General features: G+C 47.3%; 1 protein-coding gene across 1 annotated transcript in view; it reads right to left on the bottom strand.

Moving 5' to 3' along the window:
- Positions 1–18,183, bottom strand: part of B3GNTL1 (UDP-GlcNAc:betaGal beta-1,3-N-acetylglucosaminyltransferase like 1) — a 292,749-nt gene that overhangs the window by 195,367 nt on the left and 79,199 nt on the right. The gene's annotated exons all lie outside the window — the stretch shown is intronic.

Here is an 18,183-nt window from a genome sequence, read left to right as displayed (position 1 = left end):
TCAGGCCCCGTCCCTTCCCTCAGCCCCCGTCCCTTTCCTCAGCCCCTGTCCCCCTTCATCAGCCCCTGTCCCCCTTCATCAGCCCCTGTCCCCCTTCATCAGCCCCTGTCCCCCTTCATCAGCCCCTGTCCCTTCCCTCAGCCCCCATCCCTTTCCTCAGCCCCCGTCCCTTTCCTCAGCCCCTGTCCCCCTTCCTCAGCCCCTGTCCCCCTTCATCAGCCCCTGTCCCCCTTCATCAGCCCCTGTCCCCCTTCATCAGCCCCTGTCCCCCTTCATCAGCCCCTGTCCCCCTTCATCAGCCCGTTCCACTTCATCAGCCCCTGTCCCACTTCATCAGCCCCTGTCCCAGTTCATCAGCCCCTCCCCCTCCCCTTTTCCTCAGCCCCTCTACCCTATCCCCCATCCTCAGCCCCTGTCCCCCTTCATCAGCCCCTATCCCCCTTCATCAGCCCCTGTCCACCTTCATCAGCCCCTGTCCCCCTTCATCAGCCCCTGTTCCACTTCATCAGCCCCTGTTCCACTTCATCAGCCCCTGTTCCACTTCATCAGCCTCTGTCCCACTTCATCAGCCCCTCCCCCTCCCCTTTTCCTCAGCCCCTCTACCTTATCCCCTTCATCAGCCCCTGTCCCCCTTCATCAGCCCCTGTCCCCCTTCATCAGCCCCTGTCCCCCTTCATCAGCCCCTGTCCCACTTCATCAGCCCCTGTCCCACTTCATCAGCCCCTGTCCCACTTCATCAGCCCCTGTCCCACTTCATCAGCCCCTGTCCCACTTCATCAGCCCCTGTCCCACTTCATCAGCCCCTGTCCCACTTCATCAGCCCATTCCCCTCCCCTTTCCCTCAGCCCCTCTGCCCTATCCCCCATCCTCAGCCCCTGCCCCCCATCCTCAGCCCCTGCCCCCCTTTCTCAGCCCCTGCCCTCCCCTCTCAGCCCCTGCCCTCCCCTCTCAGCCCCTGCCCTCCCCTCTCAGCCCCTGCCCTCCCCTCTCAGCCCCTGCCCTCCCCTCTCAGCCCCTGCCCTCCCCTCTCAGCCCCTGCCCTCCCCTCTCAGCCCCTTCCCTCCCCTCTCAGCCCCTTCCCTCCCCTCTCAGCCCCTGCTCTCCCCTCAGCTCCTGCCCCCACCCTTTCTATGCGCCTGCCCCCCACCCTTTCTTTGCGCCTGTCCCCATTCCCCCACCACAGCCCCCATAACATCCCCACTACAGCTCTTCTCCCCAATTGCAACCCATATCACCCACACCACAGCCCCTATCCCCCCACTAAATTTCTAACACCCAATTACAGCTCATACCCTCCACTACAGCCCATAGCCCCCTACTACAGCCATGTACACTTACTCAGCCCCTGTCTACTGGCTTTAAAAGTGTAAAGTTTGGGTGTATGTGCGTGTATGAGTATGTGTGTGTCTACCAGTATGCCTGTGTGTGTGTGTGTGTGTGTGTGTCAGTATGTCTGTCTGTGTAAGTCAGTATGCCTGTAACAGTGTGTCTGTGTTTGTTAGTGTGTGCCAAATCAGCAACTGTGTGTGTGCCTGTCAGTGAGTGTGTCTGTTTAAGCGACTGCCCCCCCTTTCAATCACATGGGAAAGGTGATTTTACTCTCCTCTTGGTGCAATGGGCCACTTGACTGGGTTTGACCCCCAAGCCTAAGGCTGCCAGCCCTCCCCTGTTAATGAATGCACTGTTCATAAATGCAGTGAGGGGGGGCGTGGCCTGGACGCCGAGAGAAATGGCAGCATAATCTGTGAGCTCCCCGCTGGCTCCGCTTAAATCCTCGCTAAACAACGTGTCGGACCCCAAGATGGGGAGATCTCAGAGAGCATCACAGGCTACCAAATCTGCCGACACCCCGAGAGGGTCCCCGGCCCCGTCGATCAGGCAATACCTCACCACGCCGGCCGACCTTGCCTCACAGGCCTCTAACGACTCCGAGGCCGCGGATCCCGCTCCAACACCTACCTGGGGAGGGGACCCTGCCCCGCACGGGACACCATCGATGCCTCCGGACTGGATGGTGATGCTAAGCAACCTCCCGACTAAAGCTGACCTGAGGGAGGCTAACAAGGCCCTGCAACGCTCCATCACGGAGGAACTACACGCCATGCGGGAGGACCTGCAAGGCCTCACTCACAGAGTCTCGCAACTGGAGGCAGACTCCGACCACGCACAATCGGTGCAAACGGCGAACTCGGACGCCATACATACACAAACAACCCAACTCAAACAGATGGCCCACCATATTGAAGACCTCGATAACAGAGGCAGAAGGCAAAACATCAGAGTCAGGGGTGTCCCCGAAAGCTCGACCGCCCCAGAACCGGTAAAGGAGATCTTAACAGGCCTCTTTAACAACATCCTCGACAGGCCGGAGGCTTCACACATAGAGTTCATAAGAGCCCACAGGGCGCTTCGCCCCAGGGGGAACCCAGAAGACCCCCCCAGAGACATTATCTGCTGCCTGGCCAGCTTCCCACTTAAAGAAGAGATCCTCCACAGGGCCAGGGAGATGGACCGTATACCACTGAATGGAGCCGTGATACAACTCTTTCCAGACCTCTCCCCAGCGACACTGGCCTATCGCAGGGCCATGCGCCCGCTTACGAGGGCCTTGCAAACCAACAAATATCGTTACCGCTGGACATTCCCAACCGGATTACAGATTTTCACACCCACGGGCCCCATCCTGGCGCGAGAAGCAGAGGACCTACCAGAACTGATCCGGGAACTGCAGCTCCCCCGATCCAGATGCCATGGCCGGACCCGCTGGCATTCTATCTACCTGCCACATCGGCCCATTTGCCTCAACAGAGACCACAGAGACAAAGACGAGGCCGACAACAGGCGACACGCCCGTCCGGGGCCACCATGTAGAAAGCCCGGTGCGATGCCCGGGCCCCGCTGGGGTCCAGGGCCCACCCACGCCCTGCTCACCAGAGATAAGGTAACACTCTCCGCAGGCACTTAGCCACCCCGTGCCAATCTACCCGGACAACCACCAAGCACCCCAGAGACCGACCGGGAGCAGGGCGGAGGGACAGGACTATTTGACCCACCAACCCTTCAATTGAGACGTACACAGCTGTTACCAGAGACTTTCCATCGCACCTTGGGCACTAAAGCGGGCCGCCCAGCCGGGAGACCAGAGAGGCCCACAATAGCAGCCAAAGAAGTATATCTGTTGCATGGACTGGTGAGGGCCGCAAGGCCACCCCGGGGGGGGGTGGGGGGGGGTGGGGGGAGGGGTGTCTGTGCCCCCGGCCGGGCCGTGTCGGGGGCTCCCCACTCCGCTGCGTGACGACCCGCGCAGGAGAGCGCGCGGGGGGGTGCCCCCGGCTGGCCTGGGGGGGGCCCGGGCCCCCGGGAAAAGGTAAAGCGGGCCACCGCGGCCGACTAACTCAAGATAATACTGCCTAGGTGTTGAAGTTGACAGGAATGGGGGGAGGGGGTAGGCCCCACGGGTGCGATGGACACATAATGCTGGGCTGGGACAAGGCCCAAGACACAGCAGATTACCCTTTCCCTTCATTTATGTTATGTTGCATGCATATGACCAAATGCTTAACCGATATATGTTAGGATGCTGAAGGGTTAATGCGGAACCCCCACACACACTATCCCACGAGGGTACCGACAGGCACGAAGGCCACTAGGCCAGAGGACGTGCCCCAAGCAAAGAGGGCGGGGGCCTGTGCCCCGGGCTGGGCTGGGTTGGGGGCTCCTCGCCCCGCCGCGTGACGACCCGTGGGGGCGAGCGCGCGGTGGGGGGTGCCCTCGGCCGGGCCGGGGGGGCCCGGGCTCCCGGGAGAGGGGCGGGGGCCTCCACGGCCGACTGGCACCGGCTAACACTGCCGGATAGTGAAGCTAATAGGGATGGGGGGGGGAGGTGGGCCCCACGGGGGCACTGGGCACATGCTACAGGGCTGAGACGAGGCCCAAGACGCCGCAGGTTTTCTTTTTCTCTAATTTTGTTTATTGCTACTAACCAAATGTTTAGAATGTTTACATTGTTTCAATGTTTGAAGGTTATATGGTCATCACAGACCTCCCCCACTCACGCTACCTTTTGCCTTACGAGAGATCCGACACGGATGTAGGCTTCATGGCCCAGGGCCACGCATTTGAAAGCGAGGTACACATAGACTACCTAGACACACTACGAGCCGTTAGGGGCCGACATGGATAACGAACCCCAGGACTTAGGGGACCGGTAACACGACAACCCGCACACCCACGAGTGCTGCCACGACACTCGCGACCTCCCTCGACCCCTCTGAGGAAGGGGTAATAGACCCCGGGTAGGGGGTCACCTCACACCCCTGGTGGGAAGGTGACTAACCCGTCCCGGGCAACCCACATCCTAGACAGCGCCTTGACGGACGCTGGTTCATCACTGACTGACTACTCACCCCTGCTTCCCCCCACCCCCCCTCTCTTTCTCTCCCCTTCCCCTTCTTTTCCTTTTTTCCCCTTCTCTTTCCCATACATACCCCCGCCAACGGACTATCCCCCCCCAGACCATCACCCTGAGGTCCCCAGGTGGCCTACCATGGCGCTTCGACAAGCGGACCTCACAATCACCACTATCAATGCTAGAGGGTTGAACAAACCCGAGAAACGCTCAAGCGCACTGAGGGACTTCTATAAATCCGGAATAGACGTGGTCTATATCCAGGAAACACACTTCAAAGAAGGGCTCCGGCCCAAACTGACGGACCACAGATACACCAGAGGGTACTATAGCGACTTTAAGAATAGCAAATCAAGAGGGGTCGCCATATTACTCCACAAGAGGGTACCATTCCACGAAACGGGAGCCGAAACGGACCCGGAAGGACGATACCTATTCCTAAAGGGCACCATATCCGACACTACATATACCTTTGCAAACATCTATGCCCCTAACCAAAGACACTACAGCTTCCTCAAGCGCACCTTGCGCAAACTGCTAACCTTCACAGAGGGCATACTAATTATGGGAGGGGATCTCAACTTGACGCTGGACCCTAAATGGGATTCGTCCTCTGGGTCCTCAAGGGTCCCGACCCAACACCTGACACACATCAGGGCCCTACTTCGACGATCGCAATTGATAGACTGCTGGAGAGCGCACCACCCAGACGAAAGGGACTATACGTTCCTGTCCCACCCACACAACACATACTCACGACTTGACTACCTTTTCACGACACACCACCACCTAACCCTGGTGAAGACAACGGAGCTGGGAACAGCAACGTGGTCTGACCATGCACCGGTGACGCTCACTATCTCCTCACCTCTATATAGGCCAAGGGCGACCAAGTGGAGGCTGAATGACTACTTGTTGTCCATGCCTGACGTCCGGACCGAAACAGAAAAGATACTGACGGACTACTTCACCTCCAACACACCAGACCAAACCTCACCCACATACATATGGGAGGCACACAAATGCGTAATAAGAGGACACCTTATACAAAAGGGGTCGTGGTTAAAGCGACAAAGAGAAGCCCGCATCACGTCACTCATACATGACATACAGACGACAGATGACTCGAACAAAAGAGACAACCTCCCCTCATTACAGGCCAAGCTACTTCAGCTAAGAAGGGAACTATCCACACTATTAAACGCTAGACACCATAGAGAGGCGGCCAGACAAAAGACGTTCTTTGAGACCAACAGCAATAAAAGCGGAACATTGCTAGCGAGAATGCTGACCAAACGTAGACAGCTGACGTATATTGACAGAATGAAGGACGGTCAAGGGAGAGTGCTTCGCCTTCCTGCCGAAATTCACAAAATCGTACGCTCCTACTACACAGACCTTTACTCCCTACCGACCCCACAAAACACGCAATCACGAGCCAACCTTATGACCCGGATAACTAACTTCCTCCAAAAAAACACACACACACACACCTGGAACCAGAGGTAGCGGAAGCACTGGAGGAGCCCATCACGGTAGAGGAAATAGCAGGGGCTGTCAAAACATCCAAACTGGGCAAATGCCCGGGGCCGGATGGCCTCCCACTGCGCTACTACAAATGCTTTGCAAAGATCCTATACGCACCGATGCTATCCTCCTTCAACGCGATTAGGGACGGGCACCACCTGCCTCCACAATCCCTCAGGGCACACATCACACTCATTCCAAAAGAAGGGAAAGATGGCGACTGTTGCCGCAACTACAGACCCATCTCCCTTATAAATAGCGATACGAAACTCCTAGCAAAAATCCTGGCGACCCGCCTGCAACCGCACGTCCCTACCCTGGTACACCCGGACCAGGTGGGGTTCGTGAGGGGACGGGAAGCCAGGGACAATACGATCAGAGCCCTATCAATAGCCCACGGGGAGCAGGGGGGAGTCGGGGGCCTTCTCCTGCTATCCACAGACGCGGAGAAGGCCTTCGACAGGATCGGATGGCCGTTCCTATTCCAGGCCCTCTCGCACCTGGGCATGGGAACACACATGAGAGGTTGGATAGAGGCGCTCTACAAACAGCCCAAAGCCCAGATACTCGTGAACGGGGCTCTCACAGAGGACTTTACAATACAGAACGGCACTCGACAGGGATGCCCCCTGTCGCCGATCCTTTTCGTTTTAGCATTAGAACCATTCCTGCAGGCAATCCGGACCAACCCGGACATCACAGGGGTAACCAGAGGCGGGGCACAACACAAGGTCGCGGCGTACGCCGACGACCTTATCTTCTTCGTTTCTAAACCCGAAATCTCACTCCCTAACATTGTAAGAGCCTTTAAAGAGTACGGAGAAATCTCTAACATGAAAATTAATTTCGCCAAATCATACATCCTCAACATCTCCATACCCAAACAACGGGAAACACCCCTCCGCCAGAGCTTCTCATTCCAATGGGCAGACTCTAAAATCAGGTACCTGGGAATATGGCTCACCCGCAACACCATAGACCTTTTTAAGGAAAACTTCGCCCAGATGCTGGCCTTGTTTAAGAGAGATACAGGGGAATGGTCATACCCCCACATCTCCTGGTTTGGACGGGTCCAAGTCGTCAAAATGAATTTCCTCCCACGCCTACTGTACCTGATGCAGACGATACCTATACGTATCCCCAAGACATACTTCGCGACCCTACACAGGACCTTAAGGGAATACGTTTGGAATGGGAAAAAACCTAGGCTAAAATTCTCTCAACTCACTCAGCCAAGGGAGAGGGGGGGCATGGCATTGCCAGACTTCCACCTTTACTACCTAGCGTGCCATCTCCTCAGAATAGTGGAATGGTCCAAAGGCGCCGTCCACAAGCAATGGAAGACGGTGGAGGAGGCAGACCTGGGGATCCCCATAGAGTTGGCCCCTTGGTTGCCCAGAAGGGGGAAAATGGAGGCACCTATATATGTGAGACACACTTTACAAGTATGGTACAGCATAGCTGATAGAGCTAGCCTAACCCCGTACCCGTCACCCTTACTACCCCTGACACACAACAAGGATTTCCCCCCGGGACTAGACCCGCTAATCTTTAGGAACATGATACCTACCCAACTACCTAGACTTCTCCACCTAACCACACCAACAGGCCGGAAGACCCTCTCAGACCTCATAGGCGACCGGCCCCCGACCTTCTCACAGACACTCACACACGCACAAACGACGAGCTATCTCCGGACCCTGCCACAGGGCAGGGCCCTACACCGTACCCCGACAGAGTTCGAGCGACTGTGCCTAGACCCGGAACCACTCTCACACGGGATATCAAAGCTCTACGGCATGTTACAAACCCAGATCCCCATTGAAGCCCCTAGATTTAAGGGTAAATGGGAAACGGCCCTGAACCTGCAATTAAGCGAAGGGGAATGGGACAAAATATGCACACTGACACACCACTGTGCGATCTTCAGCAGACACCAAGAGGCCACATACAAACTGCTCACACAATGGTACCGCACACCAGACATACTACACAACATACACCCAGACCATGACGCAAAATGTTGGCGATGCGGGACTGAAATCGGGACACACCTACACATCTGGTGGTCCTGCGAGAGGATACAACCTTTCTGGCGGGGGATACACAAACTAATACAGAAATTCTCAGACAGCCCCCCCCCCCCTACGAACCGGCAGCAATGCTCCTACACCACACCAAGGTGCCCGACAACAGATACAAACGCTCATTGACTATACGGATCTTAAACGTTGCCAAACTTCTCATCCCCCTACATTGGAGGGACACGGTGGCCCCTACCCTCAGGGAATGGTTTGCGAAAATGGAGGACCTCAGGGTGATGGAAGACCTACACCTGACGGCGACGGACAGAGCCCAGAGGTACCTAGACACATGGACGCACTGGATTCTGACAATGACTGGAGACAGACTCCCAGACTTACTAGGGGAAAATGGTTAGCACTAAGACCCCAGTTACCTACACACACGAGCTGGTGACCCAAGCGAAGTCCCAGTAAGGGAACTCCACCAACCCAGCGCACCTTCCCGAGGAGACGCCACCCCTCCCCCCCTCCCCTCCCCCCTCCCCCCCCTCCCCCTCTACCTTCCCCACCCAAACGGACAGACACCCGACTGACCGACGTGCGGACGCACGCCCGTCCCTCCTCTCCACCCTACCCCGTATGCACGACTAACAGACAAAACGAGACCACACGCAGGTACGAGCACAGACTACTCCCGGAAGCCCTTAGGGAGACTTACCTGGATCCCCGACCGCAAGACAACAAACAACAAGACGACTGCTAGAGACAAAGGTGAATAGTCTGACGGGAACAGGAGACCCATTAACCCACTGGGTATATTATGTCGGAACAACGGAACTGGAAGGTCAGGGAGCCTCTAACTCCTAAGCCCACAAGTAACCTCATCAGTCCTGTTTTTATGACAGCTCAACCGACGATATATTTAACTCAAATATCCCACACTCACAGCCATAGAGTGTATCTGTTGGGACCAAAGGGTCCAAATGTTGCTTGCCATGTTTTGAAAGGTATTGACACCGCTACTAGTAATCCTGAACAGGCGACACATACTTATCAGCAAAGACATAGAAAGCCCCAAAGGGGAAATGTAACTGTAATTGCAATTGCTTATACCGACAATTTTATTGACTCTGTATAACTAATGTGAACCCCACTATGTTCAACCACCTTAAGTATCCTTATTCCTTCTGTACCCTATATACTGACAACTTAAACGAAAACAATAAAAAGAAATTAAACAAAAAAAAATAAATGCAGTGAGGTGTGAAGCTAACCTACCTCACCACTAAACACATTCATACTAGAACAATTATTATAGGTATGTTATAGGTTGTAAAAACTAAAACTGTCAGTTTCATTGTTTTACTTTATTATCTTTATTTATTTTGTTTCTTTTTTTGCATTTATAGAAATGCTGTTGGTGTTTTAGCAGCTCAACATTATATTTTTCAATATTTTATTAGTTTTAACTGTTATTTGACAAATTACATGTTTTGTGCACTCAATTTTATTTAGGCCCTGGGTTTAAACACTTATAAGAACAAGAGGTAGCTCGCACTCCCTTCACATCCAAGGTGCTTATCTGGACATAAGGTGGGCTAAGCCTTGGTCAAATAGTGGAAAAACAGGTTGGTTCAGAAACTCAAGGTTTGTATAGCAAGCAAAGACCCCTCTTGACAGAGACCTCAGTGGAGGTCGAAACATTCCTGGACTATCCTGTTTTTTTGGTTGTTTTTTTTTTTTTTTTTTTAACACCCGTACAGCACAATGTTACAACCTGCACTGAGGTCTTTGTCAAGTTTGACAAAGACCTCAATGGAGGTTGAAACATTCCTGTGTTTCTCCAATACATCTTCTTGATATACAAACCTTGAGTGCCTGGGCCATCCTGTTTTTCCACTGGATTTTAACACTGGAACAACACAATGGGACACTGGAAAATAAGAATGTTTTTTTTTTAACCAAATTCCTGCCCACTTGTCTATATCCATACATTGATGGAGAATACAGTAACTAGCTTGGAAATTACCTATGTGTTGGTAACTGCTGTTAACTTAAATCTTTGGCGTTTTTACGCAATTATCAGTCTACTTGTAAGTTTGAGGTTGTAGTGTAGAGTTTGTGCGTGCAGTGATGACAGGACAATAACATAACACAATGTTACATTGCAAAACCACTCAGAAGAATGGATTTGGCTTTAAATCACAAAACTGCTAAAGCAAGCACACTCAAGACACAGAACGGGGGATTTTACGAACGACCTTCTTAAAGAATGTTTGCATACAAGTTACAAAGCAGTGTGACTAAGCCCAACTTAGACTCAAGCAACCATCATCTGTAATCATTGAAGGGAATATCCCCTGGGGTCTTTGTAGAGCGAAGTGAACACAAGGTTATAAAAACCACCGTGTTATTCTCCTGTGGGGTGAGGAGAAAACCAATAGACTTAATAATAGATCAGCCCTGCAGATTAGACACGGATTTACACATTTTTGACAATTAATTACTAATAAACCAAACAGGATGTTCAACTCTAAGGAAATCACTGGGTTGGGAAATATAGCAAGAAATGTGACAGATATTGCATAAGAAGAAAGCTGATTTCTCTTTCCGACTTACCAAGAAAGATATTTTATGGGTTTACTTAGTAAATTGGGAATTATGAGGAACTGACCAGGGAACTGCAAAGAGGCCAAAATAAATGAGTTGGGAATGTAACAAGGCAATGTTGTCAATTCTCCACAATTCTTGGCATGGTACATTCCTTCATTGTAATAGTGAATCTGATGCCTTATTCGGTCAGTTCGACTTCAAAAGTATTCTTCCATCACGATAGTACAACAAACATTAGTTTGTGCCTTAATGACTCCACACAGCCAAGCAAAAATATAAATGAAGATTTAAAATGTAAACCATCATGAATTTCAAAGTATTCTACAATTCGGCTCTTTGTTAGATCTCTTTCTGTGTTGCCCAAAACTTCCCATCACGATTCCTTTCTTCTTCTCATACACTGTGTCTTCACAAAACCCCACAGTTTATTTAATTAAAGGGACACTATAGTCAGCTCAATGAAGTGGTCTGGGTGCAATTTCCCTCAGGTTTTAACCCTTCACATGTAAACATAGCAGTTTCAGAGAAACTGCTATGTTTACATAACAGGGTTAATCCAACCTCTAGTGGCGGTCTTCCTGACAGCCGCTAGAGACGCTTCTGTGACGCTGGATGAGAAGCTTTCCTATAGACAGTTTGAATGTGCGTGCGGCACTAGCCACGCATGCGCATTCCGCTCCACTCTGGAGCTGACGTCAGCGGAGGAGGAGAGGTCACCAGTACCGAGGGAGCCCGGCGCTGGATAAAGGTAAGTGGCTAAAGTGGTTTTAACCCCTTCAGCGCCACACGGGAGGGGGACCCTGAGGGTGAGGATCCCCCAAGGATTATATAGTGTCAGGAAAACGAGTTTGTTTTCCTGACACTATAGTGATCCTTTAACTCTGAATTTTAGTTAATTTTAAACTGAACCGAAAAATTTAGGCAACAACAGCTGATTTGGTAAATTCCCCCCTTATCTACAAGCATAACTAGTTTTATTTTAGTGAATTAGGCCCCTCTTTGTCTCTCACACACCATTTCCCTTTAGATTGTAAAACATCAGGTAGGTGTCTGAAAATCTAATGTATCTTTTGTTGTTTTGATCAGTTTTAATTTTGATGGCAAACCTCAATAAAATGTTGTCATAGTCTTGTGACTGAAAAGTCATTTTAATTTTAGTCATCTGAATAATTTTAGTCTAGTTTAAGTCGACACAACTAAAATCGAATGTGTTTAGTTAAATCTGCTACCTGTCTCTTTTGCTCCTTTCCCAGCCCCTCTGTGTCTCTTTGTGTCCCCCCCCCACCCCCTCCAGCCCCTCTAGGTGTCTCTCCCAAGCCCTGGTGTGTCTCTTTTGCCCCTTCCACAGCCTCTGTGCCAGTGCTAATTTTGGCAACAATTTAAATTTTAGTTTTAGTCATATTCTTTTGACTAAAATGCCATTTTAGTTTTAGTCATATTTTAGTCATCAGAATAATTCTAGGTTTACTCTAGTTTTAGACGGGTAAATCGCACAAATTTTAGTCGACACAATAAACACTGGTATTGATCTAATACACACTATTATACACCTGGTATTAGGCACTGAGGAAAATTGCTCAGTAAATAAATCATATTAAGTATTATAAAATACAGATTACTTGAACATTATCTCTATTCTTGACCAAGTAGACATACGTGGGCAATGGGCATACAATATGCGAGCACCGTGGGCAACGGTCATCAAATATTCAAACACCAACATCCCACAATGACTAGAGAGAACACCACTGGGCCTCAAGTGAAGTGTAATTGTTTGTAGTAGACAGGACAGCCAACTGAGACCCCAGAGGTATGGCCTCTGTCAAAATGATAAATACTATTTATCAGCAGAACGTCCACAACTTGTATGTAGGTCCACTTTGTGACATCATTATTCACAATCAGAGGTGAAATAATTACTGGCTATCACGGTTCGTTTACATACAATTGCCAGTAATTTCTGTACAGCTTTTTTTCCCCACAATATAATTACACTTAAATTTAGCAGTGGAAAATATTGTACTATGTAGGTTCGAATGACGTGTCTCTGTGTCAACCAAGAGCAACTAAGAATTGCAAATAAACATTGAGGATGTGGATTTTTGCATAATTCTGCTCTATTGAAATAGTAATACACTATATTTGTTTTTTTAATTCCAGCTACTACTACATTTAAGAGCTGAGGACAGGTTTCAGAGAAACACATTAATGTCCAAAGGAAGGAAAAATAATGTCTCTGCTTTCACCTGGGAAACGGTCATACCTGGTGGGCAAGCTAGATTTGATCTGCTGGCCAGACCTGTGCATTGCCTGGATTTCCAGCAAGTATATGAGGTTTGTGGTATCAGTAAATGTGCATACATTATTTTCACTCCAGTTGTAATAGCATATAGCTCAGCACAATGCTGTTGCACTTTAAATGGTAACACTAAGCCTTAATTTTCTCCCCTACAAGTGCTTCCCTCCCCTAAACTATCAGAAAGCCAAAAAATACCTTTTAACCCCTTAAGGACCAAACTTCTGGAATAAAAGGGAATCATGACATGTCACACACGTCATGTGTCCTTAAGGTGTTAAAGGTCGTATATATGAACGTTCCCTAGACTCACATGCAGAGACGTATAACACTTAGGGTGCGAGGAGCATTATTAACATACACATCAAATTTCATTTTATGCCCACCTGCAGGTGTTATCAGAGAGATCCATTCTAACGTACGAAGGGGGGGTGGGGAAATGCATCTATTTATTACAAAAGGTGGGACGCATTGGGCTCTAGTGTAGTCTAAGCACTCAAAGGGTCTGCTAGCACTCAAAGGGTTTTCAAGGTGTGGTAGACCTGCCCCAATCTGGATCTTCTAAAAGTTACATTCGCCCAGCTAAAGAAGAAAGGGCTTTCTGTCTGTCCGACTGCTGAACAATGACAGTAATGTGTCTGTATGCGGGTTGTTTGCGGGTGAAACCTACAAAACCACATAGCTTGCTCCTTTGTGCTAATTTAGAAGGAAGGGATATTAGAGAAAATCTGCTCTGTCAACAAGTGTTATTGTTCTTTGCCAGCAGATAGTATTCCCCGATAGCTCAGCGAGAGAAGATTTAAATATCATTTAGGACAAGAGCTGCTTCTAACACACTACGCCGTTTGCAGATTTTGTATACTGTAACCTCAAGAAAGATGTAGAATCGTAGGGCACCTTGATCTCTTTTTTACCCAAATATATTTTGAGACCACCTGAATGCGTAAGAGTTGTCAATACTGCACAGGACAAAAAAAACCAATATATTTTGGGCCTGTACAGAGATCCTGCATACACAAACAGCGTATCAACAAAAAATACAATTTTGATTTTATTTTTACATTCATAGAAAGCAGTTACAAAGTAACCAATATTGGAGTGGTAAATTAAAGGCACACTATATTCACCAAAACAACTCTAGCTTAGTGAAGCCATGTTCGCGTATAGATCATGCCTCTGAAGTCTCACTGCTCAATTCTCTGCCATTAAGGAGTTAAGTCACTTTTGCAGCCCCAGCCACACCTCCCCTGGCTGCGACACAGCCTGCATAAAAAATGGTTTCATTTTCAATCAGATGTTAACTTACTTTAGACGATTTTATCTCCTGCTCTGTAAATTGAACTTTAACCCCTTAAGGACCAAACTTCTGGAATAAAAGGGAATCATGACATGTCACACATGTCATGTGTCCTTAAGGGGTTAATCTCATGCAGAGTCTTGTAAGCTATTAACAGAGCAGGAGATACGACATTTTAAATTAAACAGACTTTGCAATAAAGGAAGCATAAACATTAGTTCTCACTTTACAGGAAGTGTTTTGGAAAGCTGCGTAAGTCACATGCAGAGAGGTGTAGCTAGAATTGCATAAACAGAGTGATTTACCTCTTTAATGGACGAGAATTGAGCAGTGAAACTGCAGGGGCATAATATATACACCAAAGCTGCTTTATTAAGCTAATGTTGTGTTTGTGACTATAGTGTCCTTTCAACAGTTGCAAGCTTGCCTTCATTCTAGACGACACAAACCATGAAGGACACATTAGCCATTTGTGGACTACACATCACATAATACTCTTCCATTCTTGTCTATTGCTAAACCAACCACCATCAACACATATAACATGCAGGCAAATTGAGGACCCTCGGTGTGAGATTACAGGAACGTTTTAGCTTGATTTTTAACTATTATTAATTATTTTGGATAATTGCACAAAAGGCTCCCTCTATGCTGAAAAAAAGTAAGTAAAGTCTTTACTTAACATGGGGCATGGGACAACTCTATAAGGTTTGTATTCCTAATATTTTAGTCTTCCTTTACAGTAAATCATCTTTTTTCCCTCAAAGTAAACAAGCTCCACTCCTTTTTTGTTGGAGATAATTTCCCTGCATAGCTAAGACTTAGAACAAAAATCTCAAAGTGAAAACAAAAGAAATACAAATATGAGGCCAGGATGGAAATGAGGAAATATTTTATATACGTTTTTTTTTGTAATGTTATATTTATTTATTTTTTTCCCGAGAAACCCAGATGTTGGTTATGAGCAACAACTGCTGGCCATTAAATATGTGAGATGATGTTGCAGAGTTAGTAGATTTAAGGGAAGCAATAAAAAAGCTGGCAGGTTAATAGTGAAACAGGTGGACCCAGTCCCAGTTGACCACCCAAGGGCTACAATGTCTCCCTGCTCCACTTACATGGACCATTTCATGCCTCTGACCACACCTGGACTTCAATAAAGATGTAGGCGATAGCATGGCTGGTGCATATATTGTGGAGGCTTGTAATATTCATCTTGCATATTTTGTCTATTAAATACTACTTTACGTTACTATGTCTCTAGTCGATGCCTCTACAAGCCTTTACCTTCAAAGATCTGAGTGTTCCTCCCCAGAAACGATCTTGCAATACTCTTTTTCCTACTATCTCGTTGTACAAGGAGATTTGAGAGGTTTGTATGACTGATTCGTAGAGATCCACAGCAATAGACCCCACAGCAATGTACACTCTTGATTATTATAACGGAGCTCCACAGCCATAAATCCAATCCTGAGGATTGCAGCCTAGCCGAGTGCAACATATCTTTACAGTGTTAAGCAATGTTTGCCATTATCTAGTATTGCATAAGAAAACAATTCCTCCATACTGGGATTTGGAGTATTCTGTAGTTTAATCAAAACGAAGGAAAGGTCTGTTTAACAAGAGGCCGGCAGCAGATCGGTCTAATTTCATTTTACAGCATGCTGCCGTGCCTGATGTTTTGGGACAAAAACGCTCTTGTACGGGAGTTGGCGAGAAAGGTAATTTAAAAAAAAAGCAAAACATAGATGGGTTTAGACTGTATAAGCCGAGCTGATATACTTTGTATACTTCTATGAAGTTAGCTTAAAGGTATTGACTATTTCTGCCACAGTAAGTGCATGTCCCCAGGTTATTGTGACTGATTGTGCTGACCTTGGTATTGTTGGAATAAAAGAGACATTGGTAAATGGAAGCAATGGTAAAAAAAAAAATTATATTGATAATACATAAAAAAATTGCTAAAATAAAATATATATATTTTTTCCCAAAAATTTTTTTTTAAAGAATTATCTATACAGTAAATTAAAACTATTTATGCTCCTTGGCAAGGTCATCAAAAAATCAGGTAATTCTGTTAACGAAGGAAACCCATTGTACAGCGCTGTGGAATTTGTTGGCGCTTCATAAATAATAATAATAATAATAATAACAGAGAATAACAAATTCTGTTACTTGAACAAATTATCTCATAGTTTTCTATGAGAGAGCTTGTACGGCACATACTCCAAGCCTCTCAGCAATCTGTTAAGCTAAAATAAGGTTAACCCCTGCTTGCAGGTAAGTGCACATTTTTCTAGGCAGGGTTCTGGCATTCAAAAATACTAGAGATGTTTTTTTGTAATCTTATGTTGAGATCGACAATTCTTATATTTAGCAGAGGCGGTGGAACAGCACGCTTAAAACGTAGTACTTGGCATTTTAGCAGAGGGAGATTTATAGAGAAGGTGACAACACTTATTCCGCAATTACCTGAAACACAATTTACAGCTTCTGACTGTGAAAGCTAAATTCAGGTCTGTCTGGAGATAAACAAACTAAAAATGAAAACAACAACTTGAAATATGGCATTTGCTTGTCACTTCACCGGGCTTGTTTGTCACGATGTGTCACATGTGATGGAAAGAAGAATGTGCGATATTACTCTCTGAGTGATCCTGGTAAGTGGATTCCACTTGTGCGGAATCTTGCCCTTTATCCGTCTTTTCGGCCTAACCAGTATTGATTATCTTTGCTCTGTGCGGAATGTCTGTAGGCATTCGGGCCTCCCCTGCCAACCAATCAAGGCAGAGCAATCAAGCTTCACCTTCACAAGGCTGGTGGGATGGAATGCAAGCTTCATACAGACAATACCCCAGGAATCTCCAATCCGTTTACATGTGGAGTACAGGCATTTGTAGCCAGGCGTTGGATAACAGGCATGCTGTTAAAAGAACACATGGAAACGTTCTCCACCAGAAAAATTGTTAATGAGTTTGTCTGTAAAATTAATTACCGTACGTGGAGCTGTCCCATTTCAGTGACAAGCCCTTGTAAATATAATGAAACTAGCAATCGCGTTATAATATTATAAAAACACTTGTCAATATAGCTTCAGCCGGCGTGACTGTAAACCAAAAACTATGGGAAAAGTTGGAAGATTTGCACGAAACATTGGAATACTGAATATTAGTTGGCTCGGTCAATAGAGAAAAGTTGTTGTTTTATATGCACTTCTGCTGGCTATTTTCATAAAAATGTATAGAACAAGTGTTTCAGAGGCATACCCCGTAGAAGACCAGTAGGTCGAGGATTGTCAATACCTGACGTTTAATGTTCTGTACAATACAGCACTCACAGACTTTCTTTTGCCCTTTTCCTACTGCTTTAACTTGTGTTTTATAATATAATAAAATAGGATATTCCCAAGACAATGACTATGCTATTTCTTACTGTCTCCTTGATAATTTGTGATCAGGTTTTGGGTTTCAGAGATCAATGGGATCATTTTGGAAGATGCCATTAAAACCTAATATCCTAAAGCTGCAATACTCTACACATAATTGGTGGTGTCTTTTTAAAGTCCAAATACATTGTTTGTACATGCCAACGGTCTCTATTTAGGTATATGACCCACACTTATGGAGGGGGGGGGGGGGGGGGAGGCAGTAGGGGGTTCTCTAGTGTCCACAGAAACAGAAAAAAAAAAAAAAAACGAACAATTCTCTTAAGCATTAACATGATCTTGGTTTCAGTGAGGCTTTTCCACTATTTACAATGTACATGGCTGACGCATTCCACAGTATTCAGTGTCACGACTGACATAAACAGAGCCCCAGGGTTCACTGGGACGATGCTGGCAAGTATTATTGCACTCTTTATTTTTATTTATTATTCTTATAAATATCTGAGATAATGTAAGATCCCACAATTCTGAACCAATTTACACCAAAAATGTGTATCTTTAGTGTTGCAAGAGTGGAATGCACTATAAAAAGTACAGACACGGGACAGTTCCTGTTTACAGTTGTTCTTGGTT

Source organism: Pelobates fuscus, chromosome 5 (genome assembly GCF_036172605.1).
Source record: "Pelobates fuscus isolate aPelFus1 chromosome 5, aPelFus1.pri, whole genome shotgun sequence".
Taxonomy (NCBI): Eukaryota; Metazoa; Chordata; class Amphibia; order Anura; family Pelobatidae; genus Pelobates; species Pelobates fuscus.
The sequence above is the reverse complement of the archived record's forward strand: the minus strand, read 5'-3'. Positions and strand labels throughout refer to the sequence as shown.